General features: G+C 43.0%; 1 long non-coding RNA gene across 1 annotated transcript; it reads right to left on the reverse strand.

The window, feature by feature from the left end:
* Positions 1-2,605: 2,605 nt before the first annotated feature.
* Positions 2,606-9,525, reverse strand: LOC117358218. The gene is made up of 3 exons (XR_004538969.1): positions 9,079-9,525; positions 8,876-8,968; positions 2,606-2,665 (listed from the first exon to the last, which is right to left on the reverse strand). It is a non-coding gene; the product is annotated as an uncharacterized LOC117358218 (long non-coding RNA).
* Between the last annotated feature and the right edge of the window lie 13,300 nt (positions 9,526-22,825).

Consider the following 22,825-nt stretch of genomic DNA (forward strand, 5'->3'; position numbering starts at 1 on the left):
AGTCCTAGGATTAGCGCTTGCACTATGAGTTTGAATTGTTCGTTGTTGAAGTATTTTCGGACTTGTCTTAAGTTGCGCATGCTTTCTGAACTGTTTTGCTGATTTGAAGCTGCATGGTGCAGCTTTTTTTTTTTTTTTTAAATCTTTATTCATTTTTAAGCTTTCATCAAGTGTACAAATATCAAAACAGTAACATGGTAAACATCACTTGATATTCTTACTATTGTATCGTATAATACATATATTTAACCCTCTCCCCTCCCATGAAACCCATTAATATTTTCTAAAATGATCAATAAAATATAATACCCTCCCTACAATAACTGGTGTATACTTCAATAGAAAAATGGCATTTAATCATTACAAAAGGATGTTAATGGTTCCCAAATTTTAATAAAGTTCTTATAATTTCCATGTTGTATAGCTAATGATCTTTCCATCCTGTACATGTGACATAATGAATTCCACCAAAAATTAAAATTGAGTCTACTGTGATCTTTCCAATTATTAGTGATATGTTGAATGGCGACTCCAGTCATGATCAATAAAAGGATGTTATTATGTGACGATAATTGACTCTTTTTTTCTCATAGACATTCCAAATAGTACTGTATCATAAGACAATGCCACGTGGTTTTCCAATAAACAATTTACTTGATCCCATATTGAGTTCCAAAAGGCTAAGATATGGTGCAGCTTTTGTCTATCATTATTCCCAGCAGTTTTAGGTTGGGTTGTAAGGGATATGTGGTGAAGTTTATTTTTAGGTTTGTTATGGTTGGGGTTTTGTTTCTTTCTAGAAGTAAGAATTTGGTTTTGTCTTGGTTCAGTTTTAATTTGTGGTCTCTCATCCATTTTGACACTGTTTCTAGTGCAATGTGCAGGTTGTTCGTTGTGTTGGGGGTGGTTTGGTCGAAAGGCAGGAGGATGGTGATATTGTCTCCGTAGCTGTATGACGCTATACCTTGTTTGTTTAAGCATGTGCCAAGTGTGGTTATGTAAAGGTTGAAGAGTGCTGGTGATAGTGGGGAGCCTTGGGGGACTCCGCAAGGGTTTTTCCAGGATTCTGATTGTTCATTGTTTGCTTTTACTCTGTATCTTCTTCAGCGGAGGAATCCTTCAAACCAATTGTAGACTTTGCCTGTGATTCCTATTGCCTCCAGTGTTTGTAGTAGGATGTTGTGATCTACTAGGTCGAATGCCGCTGTGAGATCGAATTGTATGAGTAGTATTTTTTTGCCTTTGCTTAGGTGTTGTTTGGCTGTGTCTAGGAGAGAGACTAGTAGTGTTACTGTACTGTAGTTGCCTCTGAAGCCTGATTGTGAGGGGTGAAGAATGTTGTGTGTTTCGAAGTATTCGGTGAGAAGTTTTGCTATGAGGCCTTCCATTAGTTTTACGTATAGCGGTATTGAGGCTATAGGTCTGTAATTGGATGGCTGATCTGTTGCTCCCTTTGGGTCTTTCAGAATAGGGGTTATAATGATTTTGGCGACTTCTTGTGAAAATTGACCCTCTGTGAGCATGTAACTAATCCACCGCATGAGGTGGGTGCGGAATCTACTGCTGGCATTTTTTAACAGGTCTGGGGGGACAGTGGTTGAGGTTGCAGGCTGCCTGACTGTATTTTTTTGTAGCGTTTGTCTAAGTCATGCCATTATGTGTGTGGGAAATCTGACCAGTTTCTGTCTGCTCCGTAGGTCTCGTTTTCTTTAGATAGTATTGAGATTTCATTGAGGTGGTTTGGGGTCTCGGTGAAGGTGTTTCTGGATGTTGATATTTTTTTTCTGAAGAATTCAGCCAATTGATTGGCTGTGGGGGGTGGAGCGGTTTTGGTGGCCAGGAAGGTTTGGTGTCTTTGAGTTTCTTTAGTAGTTTGAAAAGTTTTTTGGTGTCTTGGATTTCTATGCCTATCTGATTGGTGTAGTATGCCTTTCTTTTTTCTTTTGTTTGCATTGTTTGTATGGAGTCTATCCCCTTTTAACTTTAGAGAGTGTCCTTTCGTTCTCTCCACCTTGGAAAAGGTGAACAATCTCTTTTTCTCTACTAAGTCAATTCCCTTCAATATCTTGAATGTTTTGATCATGTCCCCTCTTAGTCTCCTCTTCTCAAGGGAGGAAGAGGCCCGGTTTCTCTAGCCTCTCATTGTATGGCAACTCCTCCAGTCCCTTAACAATTTTTGTCGCGCTTCTTTGGACTCTTTCGAATAGTACTATGTCCTTTTTCATCTACGGTGACCAGTGTTGGATGCAGTACTCCAGATGGGGATGCACCATGGCCCGATACAGCGGCATAATAACCTTCTCCGATCTGTTTGTGATCCCCTTCTTAATTATTCCTAGCATTCTGTTTGCTCTTTTCACCGCCGCCGCACATTGCGCAGACAGATTCATTGTCTTGTCTACAAGTACTCCCAAGTTTCTTTCCTGGGGGGTTCTCTCTGAGTACAGCACCAGACATCCTGTATTTGTGCATATGATTTTTTGTTACCGACATGCATCACCTTACACTTATCCACATTGAACTTCATTTGCCATCTCGCAGCCCATTCCTCGAGTGTGTTTATGTCTTGTTGTAGGTCTTCGCAGTCCTTCTGTGTCCTCACTACTCTGAATAGCTTTGTATCGTCCGCAAATTTAATCACCTCGCTCGTCATGTCAAAATTGTTCTAGAAAAACAGATAAAGTCATCAGTAACTAGATTTTCATTTTATTTTCTTGAAAAATACTAGTGTTCATGATAACAAGAGCACAAACAGCAGAAAAATAGTGTCATTTTTAATTTTCCAGATAAATACTGGAACTTGTTTTAGTGGATAGACTATAGGACTATTAAAAAAAAACAACAAAACACCTGATTATGATCCTAGCACAGGAATTCCCAAACATTTTAGGTAAGGCCATATCACTTTCAAAATCACTAACAGGGTTAGATGAAAATTGTAATGGCTGCATGTCTTAGTATCTTCTCTCTTCCTTCTTTTTCTAAGCATTTGTCCTTTACTTTTCCTCTCTCCTTCCACTGTCCCATCTTTCTTTCCTAGAAACATAGAAAATGAGGGGAGATAAAGACAATATGGCCTAACCAATCCACCCATCCATCCCATCTATTTATTTATTTATTCATTCAATTTTCTATACCATTTTTCCAGGGGAGCTCAGAAGAGTTTACATGAATTTTATTCAGGTACTCAAGCATTTTTCACTGTCTGTCCCAAATGGCTTACAATCTATCTAATGTACCTGGGGCAATAGGGTGGATAAAGTGACTTGTCCAGGTTCACAAGGAGTAGTATGGGTTTCAACCCTCAACCTCAGGGAGCTAAGGCTGTAGCTTTAATCACTGTGCCACACTCTCCCCTATCTCTTCTCTCTCAGAGATCCTATGTGCTTGCTCTGTGCTTTCTTGACTTCAGATACAGTCTTCAGCCTCCTAATGGAGGTGGTGATGCTCCACACATCCACCACCCTTTCTGTAAAGGGATATTTCCTCCCCCTCCCAACATTTTTCCTCTCCCCTCAACATCCCAAGTGTCTTACCTCTTCCTTCTCAGCTATCTCCTTTCCCTAATATTACCATTTGTGGGGAGCAATTTAAATTTGAAAGTTAATTTCAAATCCTGGGTTTCATACTTGATTTGCAATTATCGATGAAGGTCCGAACAGTATTTTATAGATTAAAGGAATTTTTTTTAAAAATTAGTTAGTTTTTTAAAAATTGAACATTTGACAATCCTGGTTCAAGCTATTATACTCTCTTCCATTGATTACTGTAACTTGGATACTGAATGTACTGAACCTTACTTAGATCACTCGGTATGTCAAGTTCCGTCTGGCAGTTTTCAAATCCATGCTAAAAGCCCATTTTTATTGAAGCTGCTTTTAAGTCCCAACCCCAAATCACTAATAAAACACCCATATCCAGTGGCGTACCTAGCATATGTGACATCCGGGGCCCATCATTTTTTGACACCCCCCCCATCTGTATGAAAACATGATTTTTAGTAACAATCCACACATCACACATGAGTACCTAGGAAAAGGCAGCGTTTTACATACTGCAATGAGCAGTACAACATCAATACACCCATTGTAAAACTAAACAAGCCAGACTAGTACAGATCAATCCTGCAGTCACTCCTAACAAAAAGCACAGTTACTTACCGTAACAGTTGTTATCCAGGGACAGCAGGCAGATATTCTCACACATGGGTGACGTCACCGACAGAGCCCTGCAGCGGACAGCCTTGAAGATCTTTATAAGAGCTTCTGAGTGCTGCACCGCGCATGCGCGCGTGCCTTCCCGCCCGAACTAGGGGGCGCGTCTCCTGTGAGGATCCTCAATTCAGATACCTAGCCAAGAAGCCAACCAGGGGAGGTGGGAGGGTCGTGAGAATATCTGCCTGCTGTCCCTGGATAACAACTGTTACGGTAAGTAACTGTGCTTTATCCCAGGACAAGCAGGCAGCATATTCTCACACACGGGTGACCTCCAAGCTAAGCATAAAGGGATGGAGGGAGAGTTGGCAATTCAAGAAAAAAGATTTTGCAAAACAGATTGGCCAAAATGGCCATCCATTCTGGAGAAAGTATCCAGACAGTAATAAGAGATGAACGTATGAACCGAGAACCAAGTGGCAGCCTTGCAGTTTTCCTCAATTGGAATTGATCTGAGGAAAGCTACAGATGCCGCCATAGCTCGAACTTTATGGCCCGTGACTCGACCCTGCAGAGGAAGACCAGTCTGAGCATAGCAGAAAGAGATGCAAGCAGCCATCTAGTTGGAGATGGTTCGCTTCGAGATAGGACGTCCCAACTTATTTGGATCAAAGGAGACGAAAAGTTGAGGAGTTGTTCTGTGAGATTGAGTGCGTTGTAAGTAGAAAGCCAAGGCACGTTTACAGTCTAAAGTATGAAGCGCCACTTCTCCAGGATGAGAATGAGGCTTTGGGAAAAATACTGGAAGAACAATAGATTGATTGAGATGAAAATCTGAAACAACCTTAGGTAAGAATTTTGGATGACCACGAAGGACCACCTTGTCATAGTGGAACACTGTGAAAGGCGGGTCCGCAACCAAAGCTTGCAACTCACTAACTCGTCGAGCAGATGTGAGGGCAATCAGGAACGCTGCTTTCCAAGTGAGATACTTGAGGTGAACCTTATCAATTGGTTCAAATGGAGGCTTCATCAGTTGAGCTAAAACAACATTGAGATCCCAGACCACTGGAGGCGGTCTAAGTGGTGGATGAACATTGAAGAGACCTTTCATAAATCGGGAAATCATCGGATGTGCAGAGAGAGGTTTCCCATCAAGAGGCTGATGAAAAGCAGCAATCGCACTGAGATGGACTTGAATAGATGTAGACTGAAGTCCAGATTGTGATAAGTGAAGTAAGTAATCCAAAACAGAAGCCAAGGAGGTAGACTGTGGCTGTAAGTGACGGGTGGAACACCAGGTAGAAAATCTAGTCCACTTCTGGCCGTAACACTGCCGAGTTGACGGCTTTCTGGAAGCTACCAAAATATCTTGTACAGACTGAGAGCACCGTAAAGAATCATTTAGGTTGAAAGGAACCAAGCTGTTAAGTGTAGAGAGTGCAGGTTGGGATGGAGTAAGGAACCCTGACTCTGTGTAAGCAGAGAGGGAAAAACTGGTAGATGTAGAGGCTCCCTAGTGCTGAGTTGAAGTAGAAGGAAGTACCACGGTTGTCTGGGCCACCGAGGAGCTATCAGAATCATGGTGGCACGTGCTGACTTGAGGTTGACAAGAGTCCTGAGAATCAGCGGAAACGGAGGGAAGGCATAAAGAAACTGATCCCTCCAGTCCAGGAGAAAAGCATCTGCCTCGAGATGCTGGGGAGAGTATATCTGGGAGCAAAATAGAGGCAGCTTGTAATTGAGGGGGGACGCAAAGAAATCTATCTGCGGGGTCCCCCAGCGAGCAAAAAACTTGACGAAGTGTTGGAGAATTGATTGTCCACTCATGAGGTTGTAGAAGGCGACTCAATTTGTCCGCCAGACAATTGTGTTGACCCTGAATGTAGACAGCTCTGAGAAAGATGTTGCGATGAATCGCCCAAGTCCATATCCTCAGAGCCTCCTGACACAGGGAATGAGAACCCGTTCCTCCCTGTTTGTTGATATAATACATGGCCACTTGGTTGTCCATCCGCACGAGAACCACAGTGTCGTGAAGAAGGTGTTGAAAAGCTTTGAGAGCACTGAAAATCGCTCTGAGTTCCAACAGATTGATATGATAACGATGGTCCCGCGAAGTCCACAGACCCTGTGTACGAAGGCTGTCGACATGGGCTCCCCAAGCGTAAGTGGAGGAGTCCATGGTTAGTACTTTCTGATGAGGCAGAGTGTGGAACAGCAAACCTCTGGAAAGATTGAAAGAGAGCATCCACCAGTGGAGAGACTGCTTGAACAAAGGAGTTACTGTAATCTGTTGAGAAGGCGGGCCCATCGCCTGTTGCCACTGGGAGACCAGGGTCCACTGAGGAATACGAAGGTGAAGTCTGGCAAAAGGAGTCACGTGAACTGTAGAAGCCTTGTGGCCGAGTAGAATCATCATCTGCCTTGCAGAAACAGAGGGAAGATGATATACCTGATGACAAAGACGAATGAGGGTATCTCGACGTGATGGAGGTAGAAACGCTCTGAGTCGGACAGTATCCAGGGTGGCCCCAATGAATTGGAGAGATTGAGATGGGGTCAACTGGGATTTTGGAAAGTTGATTTTGAACACCAGACTTTGGAGGAATAGAATAATCTGTTGGGTCGCTGCAATAACCCCTTGTTGAGAGGGGGCTTTGATTAGCCAGTCGTTGAGGTATGGAAAAACTTGAAGACCTTGAGTGCTGAGAGCTGCAGCCACGACCACCAGACATTTTGTGAAGACTCTGGGGGAAGAGGCGAGTCCGAAAGGAAGGACTCTGTACTGGAGGTGAAGATCTCCCACCTGGAATCTGAGATATTTTCGAGAGGCCAGATGAATGGAGATATGAGTATAAGCCTCTTTGAGATCCAGCGAGCATATCCAATCTCCCTGATCCATCAGGGAATACAAGGTCAGCAAAGAGAGCATCCGAAATTTCTCCTTGATCAGAAATTTGTTGAGAGCTCCGAGGTCCAGAATGGGTCGCAAATCCCCCGTCTTCTTGGGAACTAGAAAGTACCGGGAATAGAACCCAGAGTTCCGTTGAGACAGAGGAATCTCCTTGACAGCTTGCAGGCGAAGGAAAGCTCAAGCTTCGTGAAGAAGAAGAGGAAGTTGCGACGGATTGGAAAGACACTCTCTTGGAGAGTGATCTGAAGGTACCTGAAGCAAACGAAGGAATGACAAGGCAGATAGGGTAATGAACTATAGAGGGAATGACAAACAGATATGGGCAGTGGCGTACCACGCGGGAGGGGGGGGAGAGGAGGGAGCGGGCGGGCGGTCTGCCCCGGGTGCATGCCTTGGGGGGGATGCACAGCCGGCCAGGTCCGGGTCCTCCTGCCCTACTGTGCAACTGGACCTGCACCTCCTTCCTTTTCCCTGGTCCACGCTGCAGTCTTACCTCCCCTCTGCTGCTACTAATCGCCGACAAGAAGTCTTCTTTCCGATGTCAATTCTGACGTCGGAGAGGACGTTCCGGGCCAGCCAGGCAGTGATTTGGCTGGCCTGGAACGTCCTCTCCGATGTCAGAATTGACGTCGGAAAGAAGACTTCTTGTCGGCAATTATCAGCAGCAACGGGGAGGTAAGACTGCAGTGGCGCGGACCGGGGGAAAGGAAGGAGGTGCAGGTCCAGTTGCACAGTAGGGCGGGAGGACCCGGATCTGGCCGGCTGTGCATCCCCCCAAGGCGTGCACCCGGGGCAGACTGCCTGCCCGCCCGCTCCCTCCTCCTTCCCCCCCCCCGGCGCGGTGCACCACTGTCCATATCTGTTTGTCATTCCCTCTATAGTTCATTACCCTTTCTGCCTTTGGCATTCCTTCTGTAATTCCCTACTTGAGCAGCGTGTATAATAGATTCACCCTTTTTGTCCTGTCACAATAAGATTGAAAGATCTATTGAGCAGGGACTGTCTCTTGCATGTTAAGTGTAGCGCTGCGTGCGTCTGGTAGCACTACAGAAAAGATAAGTAGTAGTTGATGGACTCTAACCTAGTAGTGCCCAAACTATGAGCTGTGACTATATTGTCAGAAAAAAAATACTGATGTCCTGTACAAGCTTAGCAGGGACCAACTTGGAGTAGAAGCATGGCAAGAAGGAAGTCCAGTGCCAGAAAACAGATAGGAGCTGGGGTTGCATGCAAATTTTTCATGCTAAAATGGGGTTGCATCATAAAGAGGTTTGTGAACAATGCCCCAAGCAAAAAACAAGTTGAATCTCTCTCCTCACATACTACATTTTAAAATCCCTTCAAAATGAACACCTGTAATGTAAATGAAACTAGCACACTTTGAGCAAAAATGGCTCCGGCTCTCACCCCATGCTTTTAAACCCACCCTGCCTGCATGCAAGCTGAAAGAGAAGATACTGTATATGTAAAAACATGGTTGCTAGTTATCTTTTTGAAATTTGGGTGCAAGTTTAAACCGAAATGGAGGACCATATTAATAACACTAATACGCTGGTTAAGTATAAGTGCAGGTTTTGAGCTACAGGCAGTGAAAGGTTCCTTCTTGATTTTTTTGCTGAGTAAATACTGTTGAATATTCGAGGGGGGGAGAAGCATCTTGCCATCTGACTCCACTGGAAGCACAAGGATAGACAGGCTAATGAAATCAAATTCAAAACTTTATAAATAAACATGCGAACTACTATTAAAGATAAAAAGTTTCAGTATACACTACATACATTAAAACAAAACAAAAAATGCGTACCTGTATTTTTATTCAGTAGCCCTTGTCCTACCATAACTCTTTGGGAGATGGAAATTATGTTACTTTCATTATATAGTTGAAATGTTAATAAAGCTAGAGGAAAGCAAAAAATAAAATAAAATAAATATATATATATATATTTTTTTTTTATATATACTGTATATATATAACTATCCGTACTTAGAAACAAGTGGAAGACAAACCTCACTGTGAGCTAAGAGAATGTGTCGGGCACTGCCCGACGGGCAGGTCACACCTATTAGCAAAACTGCAAGAAGCACCTAAAAAGAAAAGCTCCTCGACTGGTGGAACTGGAACCATTACACGGTTGCCCTATTACTCCCTGCGGTCATAGTAATTGCTGATAGTTTCATCACTGACTTTTTTTCCCTGTAAATACCGTTCATAGTTTGATTAGCGAACCAGCCTCGTTCTCGTGCAAATGACCTGAAATCCCCAAACATAGCAACTAAACCCAAACACTTCCCCGGTTACGCCGCATTACGTCAGCTCCCGAGGCTGCTGGGAGTCATCCACTGGAAGGCGCGCGCCGCATCGCCCCCTCCCTGCGTTCGCTCCCACATAATAACTAACCCTAACTAGCCGTCTCTTTTCCCGGACTGGAATCTTCCATACCGCTACGCTAGCTTTCCTTCTGCGCCTGTGCACAAACTACCTCCTTGCTGTGAAGGATGAGCTGACGTCGCCGCTTCCCGGAAAATGATGACGTGTTCACGCCGGAGGGCAGATCCTGGAATATTCGAACGGTCTCTCTCATAGTAACATATAGTAGATGACGGCAGATAAAGACCCGAATGGTCCATCCAGTCTGCCCAACCTGATTCCTTAAAGATCTTTTTTAAACTAAACTAAACCTTAAGCTTATATACCGCATCTTCTCTATAGAGCTAGAACTCGGCACGGTTTACAGGAGTTTTAAAGAAAGGAAAATATAATAAGAATTAGTGATTATTCGGTTGTGGTGGTATATATAGACTTAGAGAGGAAATTCCATGATTTAACAACGGCCTGTTTTCGTTTAAATTTCTGTGAAATTTTATTACTCTACATAGTTCTTTTGATTTGACAGTACGAAGGGTATATTTGTTTTTCTTTTTAGTATGTAGAGTTTGATTAGGGGCTTAGTTAAGAGGGCAATGGTCCTTAGAATTATGTGGATAAATGTGTGTATATTAGAGAGAGAGAGAGTTCAATTTGTCTCTAGTATTTCAATGGGTTTGGTTGTGCTTGTTCTGCCTGAGGCTGCTATAGTAGGCAATAAACTCGGATGGTGTATTTTTCAGTTAATAACCCTTGTGGAAACACCAACTGGTGATTCTGTACTTGGACCTTCTAGCTTCTACAGCCTCCCCCCCCCTCTCCATGGACTTTAATTACCCCAATTCCACTCCCCAATGGAATTTTCTTCTGAAATAATGGTTGGTAGGGCTAGGCACCAACTTGGTGGGTGGCAAATGTTGTGCCTTATTTGATTTGCCAAAATGGAAGGCATGTGTTAAAAAAAAAAAGTTACTGGAGTTCTGGGCCCACCACAGTTGGCAAAATGGCAGTAGAAAATTGTGGAGGTGTGGAGGTCTGCAACTTAGTACAGAACAGAGTACATAACTGGCTGTTTGGTGGCTTTGCCAAATTTACAGGAGGAGGAGCCTGGGAGTGTTATGTGATGACAAGCAGACATAATAGTCTCACATGTGGGTGATGCCATCCATGGAACCTGATATGGAAACTACCAAGTGCACTGTCACATTAAATCTGTAGGCAGTGCCCATACCGCACATGTAGAAGGGACTTCCTGCCCGATGGCACACTTGATAAGTAATTCCTTGTTTTCGGTGAAGCTGAGAAGTTTTCTCTTCAGTGCATCAGACTTTTGCCTTCCTTTTTTGTGGCTTCTCTTCATACTTATTTTTTTCTTTTCCTCATAATTTTGTATTTTTATCATGTTGCAGTATTTTACCAACTTTTATTTTTTTTATAATTGTTTCCACTATTTTACCTGGCACTGAACTCAGGCATACTGGTGTATAATTTCTCGGATCTCCCCTGGAACCCTTTCTAAAAATCAACGTAACATTAGCCACCCACCAATCTTCAGATAATTTGGGCCACACCGAGCCCTCTTTTCCTTCTAGGAGTGGCAGTCGTTTTCAGTATCCTAGTTACTCGATCTCCCCAGGCCATTGAGCCCTTTGACTTGGCATTGTTTTTTTTTTTACCTTCCATGTCAAAGAGGGTGGATAGTGGCTTTAAGAAATGTTCTCAATGTAATTGGTCTATTTCAGGCTTTGACCCACATAAGTGGTGTGTCTAGTGTCTGAGTCCTCAACATCAATATATTAACTGTGTCCTTACCTTCACAAAAAAGGCCACTGAAAACCCAAAAACTTGAATTTGAAAACTTTTCAGTACCACATCTACGTTGAGCATGGCAGGGGACTTGGAACCTGACACCCAGCCTCCTGTTTCTTGGACATCGGCACCATATCCATTGTTGAGATCATTATAGAAACAGGACTCCCTTGTCATCTATGCCTTGTGCATTGAGGGACGTGGCACTTAAGAAAGCTAAGAAGCACAAACATTCTTCCCCTTCTAGGTATGCTACTGCATCCTCCCAAGCATCAACTTCCTCAACGCACTTAGGACCGCTCTCCTACCTATTATTTTTGTTTAAATGTGCTTCAACATTGAGGTCTCCTATACCCTGACTTCCGGTACAGCAGACTTCTTCCATGCCAATGTCTCTTCCTGTACCAAACCCAACTCTCCAGGAGGAGATATTGGCTATGCTCAGACAAGAGCTTTTGAGGATACTGCAGACACAATCCATAGGCTTTTAAAGGTTTTCATGCCTGCCTCAGCCAAGTCAGAGGATACATTGAAGTGTCACTTGAGGATGAGGTCATGTATCCGTACTTGACATTGAGCATTGGGGTTGGCACAGACCTACATTACATGTGCATCGTCAGCAGAGGCATTATCTCCTGGATCAGGCCATTGGCCTACACCTTGATGCACAGTTGACACTCTTCTCAATGCACACTCTCTGAATCACCTACTAGGGAGTATTTTGACTAGTCTGACTCAGATAACTTCAACCATTCAGACAAGGATTTGCTAGAATACTCAGCAGAAGAATCCCATGGTATATACCTTTTGATCCTTCCCCTCCTCAGTGATGTAAATCTCCACCAGAGAGTATATCTTTTACTGGTTTTGTGAGACAGATGAATCAGGCTTTGCCTGTCAAAGTGGAAAGAGAGGAGGAACTTTGCTCTGAACTTCTTGAACTCCTTGATTTTGAGGCATCACCAAATGAATACATTAACCTTTGCATACAATTGTGAAAAAAGCTTTATTTAAGGGGATTCTCCCAATTCTGTCAGTACATGTATCTCCTTAAAAGATACACAGTGTATAGAATTTAGAAATGTCCAGGCTTTGACAGAACTCAACTTAAACATCATTCATTAGTTGTGGAATCTGCCTTCAAACAATTGTGCAGCTCATGATCTTATTCAGAGTAGTGAGGACACAGAAGGATTGTGAAGACCTACAACGGGACATAAACACACTCGAGGAATGGGCTGCAAAATGGCAAATGAGGTTCAATGTGAATAAGTGCAAGGTGATGCATGTCGGTAACAAAAATCATATGCACGAATACAGGATGTCCGGTGCTATACTCGCAGAGAGCCCCCAGGAAAGGGACTTGGGAATACTTGTAGACAAGACAATGAAACCGTCCATGCAATCTGCGGGCGGCGAAAAGGGCAAACAGAATGCTAGGAATGATTAAGAAGGGTATCACTAACAGATCTGAAAAGGTTATCATGCCATGGTACGTCCCCACCTGGAATACTGCATCCAACACTGGTCACCGTACATGAAAAAGGACATAGTACTACTCGAAAGGGTCCAGAGAAGAGAGACAAAAATGGTTAAGGGACTGGAGGAGTTGCCATACAATGAGAGGCTAGAGAAACTGGGCCTCTTCTCCCTTGAAAAGAGGAGACAGAGGGGATATGATCAAAACATTCAAGATATTGAAGGGAATTTACTTAGTAGAGAGAGAGATTGTTCACCTTCTCCAAGGTGGAGAGAACGAGAGGGCATTCGCTAAAGTTAAAAGGGGATAGATTCCGTACAAACGTAAGGAAGTTCTTCTTCACCCAGAGAGTGGTAGAAATCTGGAAAGCTCTTCCAAAGGCTGTTAATAGGGGAAAGCACCCTTCAAGGATTCAAGAAAAGGTTAGATAAGTGCCTGCTGGATCAGAACATACGCAGCTAAGGCTGGACTCAAATAGGGCACTGGTCTTTGACCTAAGGGCTGCTGCGTGAGCAGTCTGCTGAGCACAATGGACCACTGGTCTGACCCAGCAGTTGCAAATCTTATGTTATGCTTCAGCTCTTCCAGCCAGAAAAGCCAGGACATTGGAAAATGTGTTTGCCAAAAATAAAATCATCTATGCTCATCAATAGAATTATGGACTACCAATTCTACTGTATGTGTTCATTTATTTTAAATCCTCACTTAAACAACTGACAAGTTTGAGGAATTCCTCCCTCCAGGCAAACTAAAACAACTTCAACATTTATCTAAGAACTTATTCACTATGAGAAAGTACTGTATATGGTGTGAGGAACTTTTGATGTTTCTTTTCACACATCTGTAGTGGCAACTGCAATATGCCACTTGGCCTGGCTTAAAGTATCTGATCTGAAAACTTCAGTATGAGAATGCCTTTCCAATGTTCCTTGTAAGGACAATGACCTGTTTGTAGATAAAATTGAGGAGGTAGTAGATAATATAACCCCCCCCCCGATACTCTTACCACTTTATTTAAACCACAAACCTCTGAATCTTCTTCCACATCTAAAAGATATTCTGCCTCATCCAAGTGCTCATATTACTATAATACCAAGTGGCATTACAATTGGCTGTCTTCGTCATCTTCTAGACCTCCTGCTCAACACCCCAAAGGACACAGAAATCACAATCTCAGTTTAGTTCCAAACAGCAGCCTTCCTTTTGACTCCTTTCTGGAGAGTATTGCTAACATTTCCCTGCTTCTTCCTCCCAGTCTGCCCTTCGGTGCAGATTACTCTACTTCCATCGACTTTAGACTCATATAACAGATCAGTTGGTGTTTCGAGTTATCACTCAGGTATATGCCTTGCTCCTGATCAGAAAATCTCCAAACCTTCCACCAAAAGAGCCTCCTTTCAACTTCCTCTAAAAGACCCTTCTTCACCAAGAGCTCTTGGCCCATTTTTAGCTAAATGCCATCAGTTCTACCTGACAAGATGCAGCGAGTCCCCAAAACCTGCAATAAGCATTATGCCAGCTGCAGAAACCCTGAGAGAACATTCTTTCATCTTTGTCAAACAGTCTCCTCTTTCTGACACACTTCCACATATGCCTTCTCAGTCACATGGTACGCATTACTCCATTGGTATGTCTTCAATCCAAGGCATCACAGACCTCCAACATTCTCTCCAGTGGTGGATGATGCCTCAATCTTACTTGAGGTGTTCCCTTCCAGCTCTCCACCATCATCACAAACTTCTTGCCACTGATATTACGATATTAGGATGGGGTGCTCAACTAGACTGCCTCTATATTAAAGGAGTTACTCCTGGCAGAATTCTGCAAAGTTAGCTTATAGTGTTTTACATAGAATTCTCCTATCCTGAGTTCTGAAATGCCTTCTTGCCTTTTCCTCTCTCAGGTTCCAGCCTCCTCAGTTCTCTCTCCCAACCGTCTCTCACTTGCACCATGAATCCCCTACCTGACCCCCATAGTCTGGCATCTCTCTCTCTCTCTCTTCACTGGCTTAGAATCACTTCCCTCCCTATTTCTGGTCTTGGTCACTCTGCCTTCCTCTCTCTACCAATCCCCCTGGCATGTCCAGCATCCATGTCCCCTCATCCCACTCAGTACCTTTCTCGCTTGCACTCTGAATCCTATTCCCCATGATCTAACATCTCTTTCCCTCTCTCTACAATCTCTGGCATCTCTTTCCATCTCTTACCCCTCTCTCTGGCCTGGGTTCTCTAGCTTTCTCATCCCCTTTCCCCTCTACTTACTGATCCATCATCCATGTCCCCTCCCTTCTCCTCTTCCCACCAAAATTCAGATTGATTGGGGCTTGAGGTGAATGAGGCAGAAAAGTTCATTGGTCACCAATTGGGTTTGCAGACCTACTATCTAAAGACAGAATGCAGACCTGGGATTACCAGATGTCTGAATTTACCCAGATAAGTCTTCTTTTATGTCCGGATTTTACAATAGTAAAATCTGGTAACCCGATTCAGACCTCAAAGCATACCCTGAAGAAAGTCACATCATGATGCCTGAAACGTCCTAACAAGATGCAACAAGACCCAGAAACCTGCAACAAACAGTCCTCTGAACTGCTTCATTTTCTTTTCTATCTAATAAACCTATTCTTTGCCATCGTTCTACACCATTGAAGGTTGTACTGCCCTGAGAGCCCTGCTGTTGATATGATGTGCGTTCATATTTAGATGATAGTTGTAGTAGAACATCTACTCAAACTAGTATGTTTAGTCATACACTGTGTGACATCATAGTCCATCTTTAAATTTAGTAACAGCAGATGGTGGTTTCATGAAAAAGGAGATTTATTCCATCAGTATTTCTATAAGTATGAGCAAGGAGAAACTGAAGGCACCCAGGAGGGAGCTCAGCAATCTGACAGAAGAGTAAGTTACGCTTATGCTGATTTTCTTAAAGGGTTATTTATGGCTGTGAAAATTTAGGACCTTGTTAGTGATGATATTTAATGGAAGTAGACAAATGGCCACTTGACAGTGTTCTTTCTCTGCTCTATTGTTTAATCGTTTGTCAGCTCTTTTATACTGTGGGATTTTTATGTCAGTTTCACAGCATTTGATTTGATTCGGTAATTCTCCTGACTTTTGGGGAAGGGGATTCTGACATTTACTCTAATACCCGAGGCTGACTTTACTGTTCTTTTAATTACGAGAGGCATGAAATTTGAGACCTATCAACTTTATTTCATATTGTAAATGAAAACAAATGCTAGGAAAAAAACTTGGCTGATAGCTATAATAGCTCCACAGTGTGATTGAAGAGCATCTTCGTGGTATTTGATATTTTATCTGTGCAGCAGATAAAACATTTAAATTAATCTTATGCTGCTTTTTGTCAGTGTATACGCAAAATGTATTTACAGGAATAGACATCAAGAGGAGCATGAGTAATGTGGCAGCAGTAGCTATTAGCTTTTCAAGATAAGGCATTTTGAAAAGTAGAATAACATATTTGGCATGACCTTTTGACAGTACAGCACCAAATTAATTTGTTAGATACTAGTATCCCCCCTCAGGATCTAGAAACACATGCTAAGTTATTTTGTGTGCTATAGTTCTCCTTCCCACTCGACGGAGTTTAGACTTGGTAGAAGTCCAGTTGGACTGAAACTGGACTTTTCCTTTCTTTATCATGCCTAAGGCATTTGTGATAAACTTTTACATTATGCTAGTAAGTCATTAGGTAAGATATTTTGCTGTCATGAAATAAAGGGACTGTAAAGACCTTGTTTCACTGTGGTTTTAATGCCTTCAGGAAGGATATTCCCCCTAGCTTTGAGTTCTGAAGTGTTCAGCAATTGGCAGCAAGTCTTGGGTTCCTTTTAGAGCTGCACTCTATTTCACTCTGACTCATTTGACATTAAGTTAACATAATTCTGTTACAGCAGTCAAACTGATTCTCAACGATGAGTAATGCACAATACTAGAGAGAATGTTTACAAGACAGCAACACATATCAATCAGCTGAAGTAACAGGCTACTGATAACAACTGAAGTAAAAAGAAATGAATATCAAATCTGGTTAGATCATCCTTTCAAGGAACACTGTCAAATATAGTAAAAAGGTAAACAGGTATACATCTTTCTAATTTTCAGAGGCTCTGGTTTCCCGTGGCAGTATTTTTCAAAATTCTGTAGCAATTATATATCATTTGCTTATTAATGTGAATTTATTTTTGCCTAATTAAAACATTTTCTAGTCATGCTTTGTGTCTGAATTTATTCTTTCAGGAGTTTGTTTGTGTGTGTGTGGGGGGGGGGGTAATTTCAAGCACTCTAGAAAGTAGAAGGAAAGGAAAAGAGTTCTTAAGGATGAGAAGAAGAGAGTATTGGGGATGAGTGAGGATGGAGGAGGAGAGGGAAGAATCAGGATTGAACCTTTTCTTGTGTTTAATGTTCATTTTGGGGCTTTTTCTATAAATGGCACCTAGCCAATTTTAATTTAATTGGTGTTTTAATTGACTTTTAATGGCATTTTAAATTGAAAGCTATTTTTAAAAACACTAATTGAAGTGTCTTGCAGAATTTAGTGTGGTGCTTACTGAGACTCCTATCCATGCCTACCAGAAGAGCAGATGTGATTAGGGGCAGAGAATAGGCATGGTATGAATTAGGCACCAGTAAATTAAGCCAAGAAAACCCTAACTAAGCCTACCGATGTCTAAGTCAAGTTGTGATTCTGTAAATGGTGCCTAGCAGTTGATTGACATCTGTGCCGAACAGCACCTATGAGTTAAGTACTGTTTATAGAATCAAGCCCTTTTGTCTCTATGTATACATCTTTCACATAATTATATAAAATAGTCTGCCTTATGTTTTATGCTTAGAAAAAGCAGAATATCAAATGGTCTCTGAGGACTGTAAATCCTCACGCATGGCTGACCTCACTGACAGATCCTGGTGTAGGAAACAATAAACTAGCATTTTTTCCTAGAAGCCTTTAGGCTGCTCACTGAGTATCTGCACCTGTTCCTTGCTGCTACTGTTGACCAGGACCACTTAAGTCTGTTTCCCCGCCCCCTCCCCCTCCCCCATGGTGCTGTTGAGACTAGGCCCTGAGCTCTGGCAGAGCTAAGGCCTTCCAAAACCCGGACAAACTGTTGGGTTTTCAAAATCCATCAAGACACCCAGACGGTCCTCTAAAAAGAGGACATGTCTTGGTTAATTGGATATATGGTAAGCCTAGTTGAGATTTTTGCTGTTCTCTCATCATCTGTTATTTTCTTAGACTAGGGAACACTCAATAAAGATACAGAAATACTTTTAAAACCTATAGGAGGAAATATTTTTTTTCACTCAGAGATGGTTAAGCTCTGGAACACATTGCCAGAAGTTGTGGTAAGAGCGGATAGCATAGCTGATTTTAAGAAAGGTTTGAACAATTTCCTGGAGGAAATGTCCATAGTCTGTTATTGAGAGAGACATGTGGGAAGCCACTGCTTGCACTGGATTGGTAGCATGTAATGTTGCTACTCTCTGGGTTTTGGCCAGGTACTAGTGACCTGGATTGGCCACCTTGATCTTGGGCTACAGGGCTTGATGGGCCATTGGTCTGACCCAGTAAGGCTGTTCTTATGTTCTTCCCTGTTGCTGCTGTATAGGTTTTGGTAGCTTTGTAATCCAGGTTTTTCATTGTTTTATAAGTTTGATTTCTTTTTTCACATGGCTCTTGGCCTATCTTTTTGACCTTGAGCACCCAACTGGAAAACTTTTGTAAATATCTAGTTGTTTGGTTTGGTGTGTTTGTTTTTCCAAGCTATAGGATATTGCTAATTCCACCTTAAGAACATTGCCTCAGCGTTGTGGCCACCTTCAAAACCCTAGCCCTTCCCAAGGAAGAAGTGACACAGGAGGGTGAAGCCAGGAGGGCATGAACCAGGAAATATGAAAAACCAGGCATAAGCTAAGTTAAGGAGCCCAGAAGAAGCAGCGATGCCCATGCAGATTGTCTCCACCCCGAAGCTGAGAAACGTGCAACCACCATATTTAGATTAAGTTTGACTTGGAAATTTTAAAGAGGTTTTTATGTTTTGACCTGACTGGCTACAGGGCAGCCTTTTATGCTTGCTAGAGACACTTTAAAAGGTTTTCCCAGTGCGGCAGGACTATATCTATTGTAGATAACTAGTAGGGCTGCATCTCCCCTTCTCTTCTCATCTACCTCCCCAGGGTCCAGCATCTCTTGCTTTCTATCCCTCCCTTCCATAGCCAGATCCATTATCTCTTTCCTCCCTATGCTTGCCTCTGGATCTAAATAGTATGATATGGGAATAGTGGAATCGGTAAGCTAAGGGGAACATCCTTGAAAAGCTTCAGCAAAACATTGTTGTAGGTCGGAACAAGACTCCTCTAGCTGCTTCTTTTATAAGATGAATATATAACAACTAACAAGCTAACTAGATATACATCATCTTTTACAAAGGTGCGCTAGCTGCTCTGTTAATGGCCCTGAAGCCCATAGAGATTTAAAGGGCTTCGGGGCTGTTGCTGTGCGGCTTTATAAAAGAAGCCGATAGAGTTGAAAATATTTATTTATTTATTTTACAATTTTATATACCATCTAAAACTAGGCAGTTTATATAAATTACATACACAGTGTTAAAATGACAACAAAATAAAAAATAACATGGTAAAATACTCATGATAAAAATGCATCCAATCCTCAGGAAAATACAATAATGTGGATAAAAGAGCTCATAGATAGTTCATCAATTATAGCTGAAATAACTAAAAAAAAAAACCATCTACGAATAGTTGCGTCTTTAATAATTTTCTAAATCTATCCTTTTCACTGTAATTTCATATCTGACCCACTAAGGAGTTCCACAGCTTAATTCCTGCACAACAGAAAGTCCTTTTACCTGTCTCAACAAGTCTTGGATTCATAGACATCTTCAGTAAAGCGAAACTCTCTGAGCGCAGAGATCTCTTTGGTGTATAGCTGAGTATATTACTTTTAAGTAATTCTGGGATGTTTCCACACAAAAATTGATGGCAAATAAGAAACTAAATCATTTTTAAAGATAAAAATTTTGAGAGAGTTTGTGACCGATGATGATAGAAGTCGATGTGAAAGTTTAATACATGCAGCAGCACTGCCGAGGTCTGAAAATACTCTATTTAAGGTATACTGTTGCATATGCCTATGGATCCAGCATTTCTCACCTCCCCCAACTCCTAATGCATTATCTTTCTTCCCTCCAGTTGTGCAGCATTTTTCTTTACCTTCCACCCTTTGGTCCATTATCTTTCAAGTTTATTAAAATTTTATATGCTTCCAGAGCAGATTACACAGCTTCTCCTCCTCTTGTACACAGGTTGGCATCTCTCTGAATTCCACCCCTTCCTCCCAGGATCTACATTAAAATTTGGTCTACTCTTAGTCCCTAGCAGTGATGTTCATACAGTGCCTAAGAGCTGTAGACCAAGAGAAGACCAAATTTAAGGTAGACCTGGACGAGACAGGCTAGACTGCATCCCAGGGAGCGTGGGAGAGATTGAAGGATGAAGAAGATTCACTAAGGCCCTCGGAATCATCAGTGCCTTGAAACCATAAGAGGCCTGACCTTTTCTCTCAATAGTGCTAGGCAGGTGCAAACTCAACACTTTACCAGCTGTGTTCTTTCATGAGTTTGAGTCAGTGCTGCTGTGAGTCTGAAGAGGAGTGAGGGAGCTTGTAAAAGAAGAGGTCCACTGGTTTTCAGATCTTTTCATGAAAGATGCATATTCCCACCAGAAGCATGTTTTGCTGATTTTTATATAAGGGAGAAAGTGTGGGCTGTCCCAGTCCACTTAGACATGAAAGATGATCTTGAGAAAGAAACATTGGATATGCTCAAAATTCTCAACCCCTCTCTCTCTCCCCCCCTCCCCCCCAGGAGGCTGTGATAGTATCAGTCACAGGATCCTAAAGGACATTTAGATGAGGAACTTCTCCCTTTACTCTGTATCGGGCGATGGTGCGCCCACATCTGGAATACTGCATCCAGTATTGGTCGCCGTACCTTAAGAAGGATATGACGTTACTTGAGAGGGTTCAGAGGAGAGCGACACGTCTGATAAAAGGGATGGAAAACCTTTCATACGCTGAGAGATTGGAGAAACTGGGTCTCTTTTCCCTGGAGAAGAGGAGACTTAGAGGGGATATGATAGAGATGTATAAGATCATGAGGGGCATAGAGAGAGTAGAGAGGGACAGATTCTTCAAACTTTCAAAAAAATATAAGAACAAGAGGGCGTTTGGAAAAACTGAAAGGGGACAGATTCAAAACAAATGCTAGGAAGTTCTTTACCCAGCGTGTGATGGACACCTGGAATGTGCTTCCAGAGGACATAATAGGGCAGAATACGGTATTGGGGTTTAAGAAAGGATTGGACAATTTCCTGCTGGAAAGGGGGATAGAAGGGTATAAATAGAGGATCACTGCACAGGTCCTGGACCTGTTGGGGCCGCCGCGTGAGCGGGCTGCTGGGCACGATGGACCTCAGGTCTGACCCAGCAGAGGCATTGCTTATGTTCTTAAGTACCCAAAATTTCAAGGCTTGCTTCTCAGTGTCCCCTGGGAGAGAGGCTCAGCCATCAAAGTCTATTGGGAAGAAGTTGGTCTCCCCAAGTCCAACCGGCTCATCTGATCAGTAGGAAGAGCAGCAGAGGGAAATGTTCCCCTCCTGCTGACTCTCTCCCCCCCCATACCCTGTACAAGATTGGCAGGAGGGATGCCTACTTCCTCCTGCCACTGGAGTTCCCCCCCCCCACACCTTTAAGATGGACAGCAGGAAGGATGCCCACACCCGTGACACCTTTAAATTGAAAGATGGCAGGAGAGATGCCCACTCCCACCACTGCTGGGGTCCCCTGCCCCCCTGACAACCCCCCTGTACCTTTAAGACAAAGACAAGCAAGAGGGATGCCTACTCCCGGCTATCAGGCCTGCCTTTTCAAAATGGCTTACATAAGACCATAAGAATTGCCGCTTCTGGGTCAGACCAGTGGTCCATTGTGCCCAGCAGTCTGCTCCCGCGGCGGCCCCTAGGTCAAAAGACCAGTGCCCTAACAGACCTGGTTCAGCAGGAACTTGTCTAACTTTGTCTTGAATCCCTGGAGGGTGTTTTCCCCTATAACAGCCTCTGGAAGAAGAAGAACTTCCTTTCGTTTGTATGGAATCCATCCCCTTTTAACTTTAGAGTGCCCTCTCATTCTCCCTACCTTGGAGAGGGTGATCAACCTGTCTTTATTTAAGTCTATTCCCTTCAGTATCTTGAATGTTTCAATCATGTCCCCTCTCAGTCTCCTCTTTTCAAGGGAGAAGAGGCCCAGTTTCTCTAATCTCTCGCTGTACAGCAACTCCTCCAGCCTCTTAACCATTTTAGTTGCTCTTCTCTAGACCCTTTAGAGTAGTACCATGTCCTTCACTGGGAAGAGGCTTAGGCACCTAGGCCAATTAAAACCTTAGGCCCCTCCCTGGTGCATCGCAGGATGCACCTAGAAGGGGAAGGCCTGTTGGCTGGAGGGAGTAGGCATCCCTCCTGCTGGACTTCATCTTAAAGGTACAGGGGATGGGGGGTAGGGAGTGTGCATTCCTCTTGCTGTTCTTCAATTTAAATATGTGGGCATCCCTTCTGCCACCCTTCAGCTTAAATGTATGTGTGATGTCAGGGGAGGGGGGCAGGGGTATTGGCATCATTGGGGGCATCAAATGGCCCTTGGGGGAGGGGCATCGGGGGGGGATGAGGAATTGGGGATGTTCTTTTTTGAAAAAATGTATTTGCAGGGTGTAGGGTATGAGCTGTCAAGCCTTGCTTTCCTGTTAGTGCCTGAGCCAATCAACATTCAGGCACTGACCAAAAATTAAGGCTATGATAGCTCAGATACTGCCGGAAAGGTTTGCCCACAAATATGGCACAATGAGTTTAGGGAATTGCCCAGTGATGATAGAGAATTGCCCGGAGTGCTTGTTTAAATATTAATGAGCCCATTTTACTATCATTTTAATATTAATGACTTTGTACTATATTTGCATGGCAGAGTCGGAGACTGCTAGGAAGCTCAGAAAAGCACATAGCCATTCT

Source organism: Geotrypetes seraphini, chromosome 3, assembly GCF_902459505.1.
Source record: "Geotrypetes seraphini chromosome 3, aGeoSer1.1, whole genome shotgun sequence".
Classification (NCBI taxonomy): Eukaryota; Metazoa; Chordata; class Amphibia; order Gymnophiona; family Dermophiidae; genus Geotrypetes; species Geotrypetes seraphini.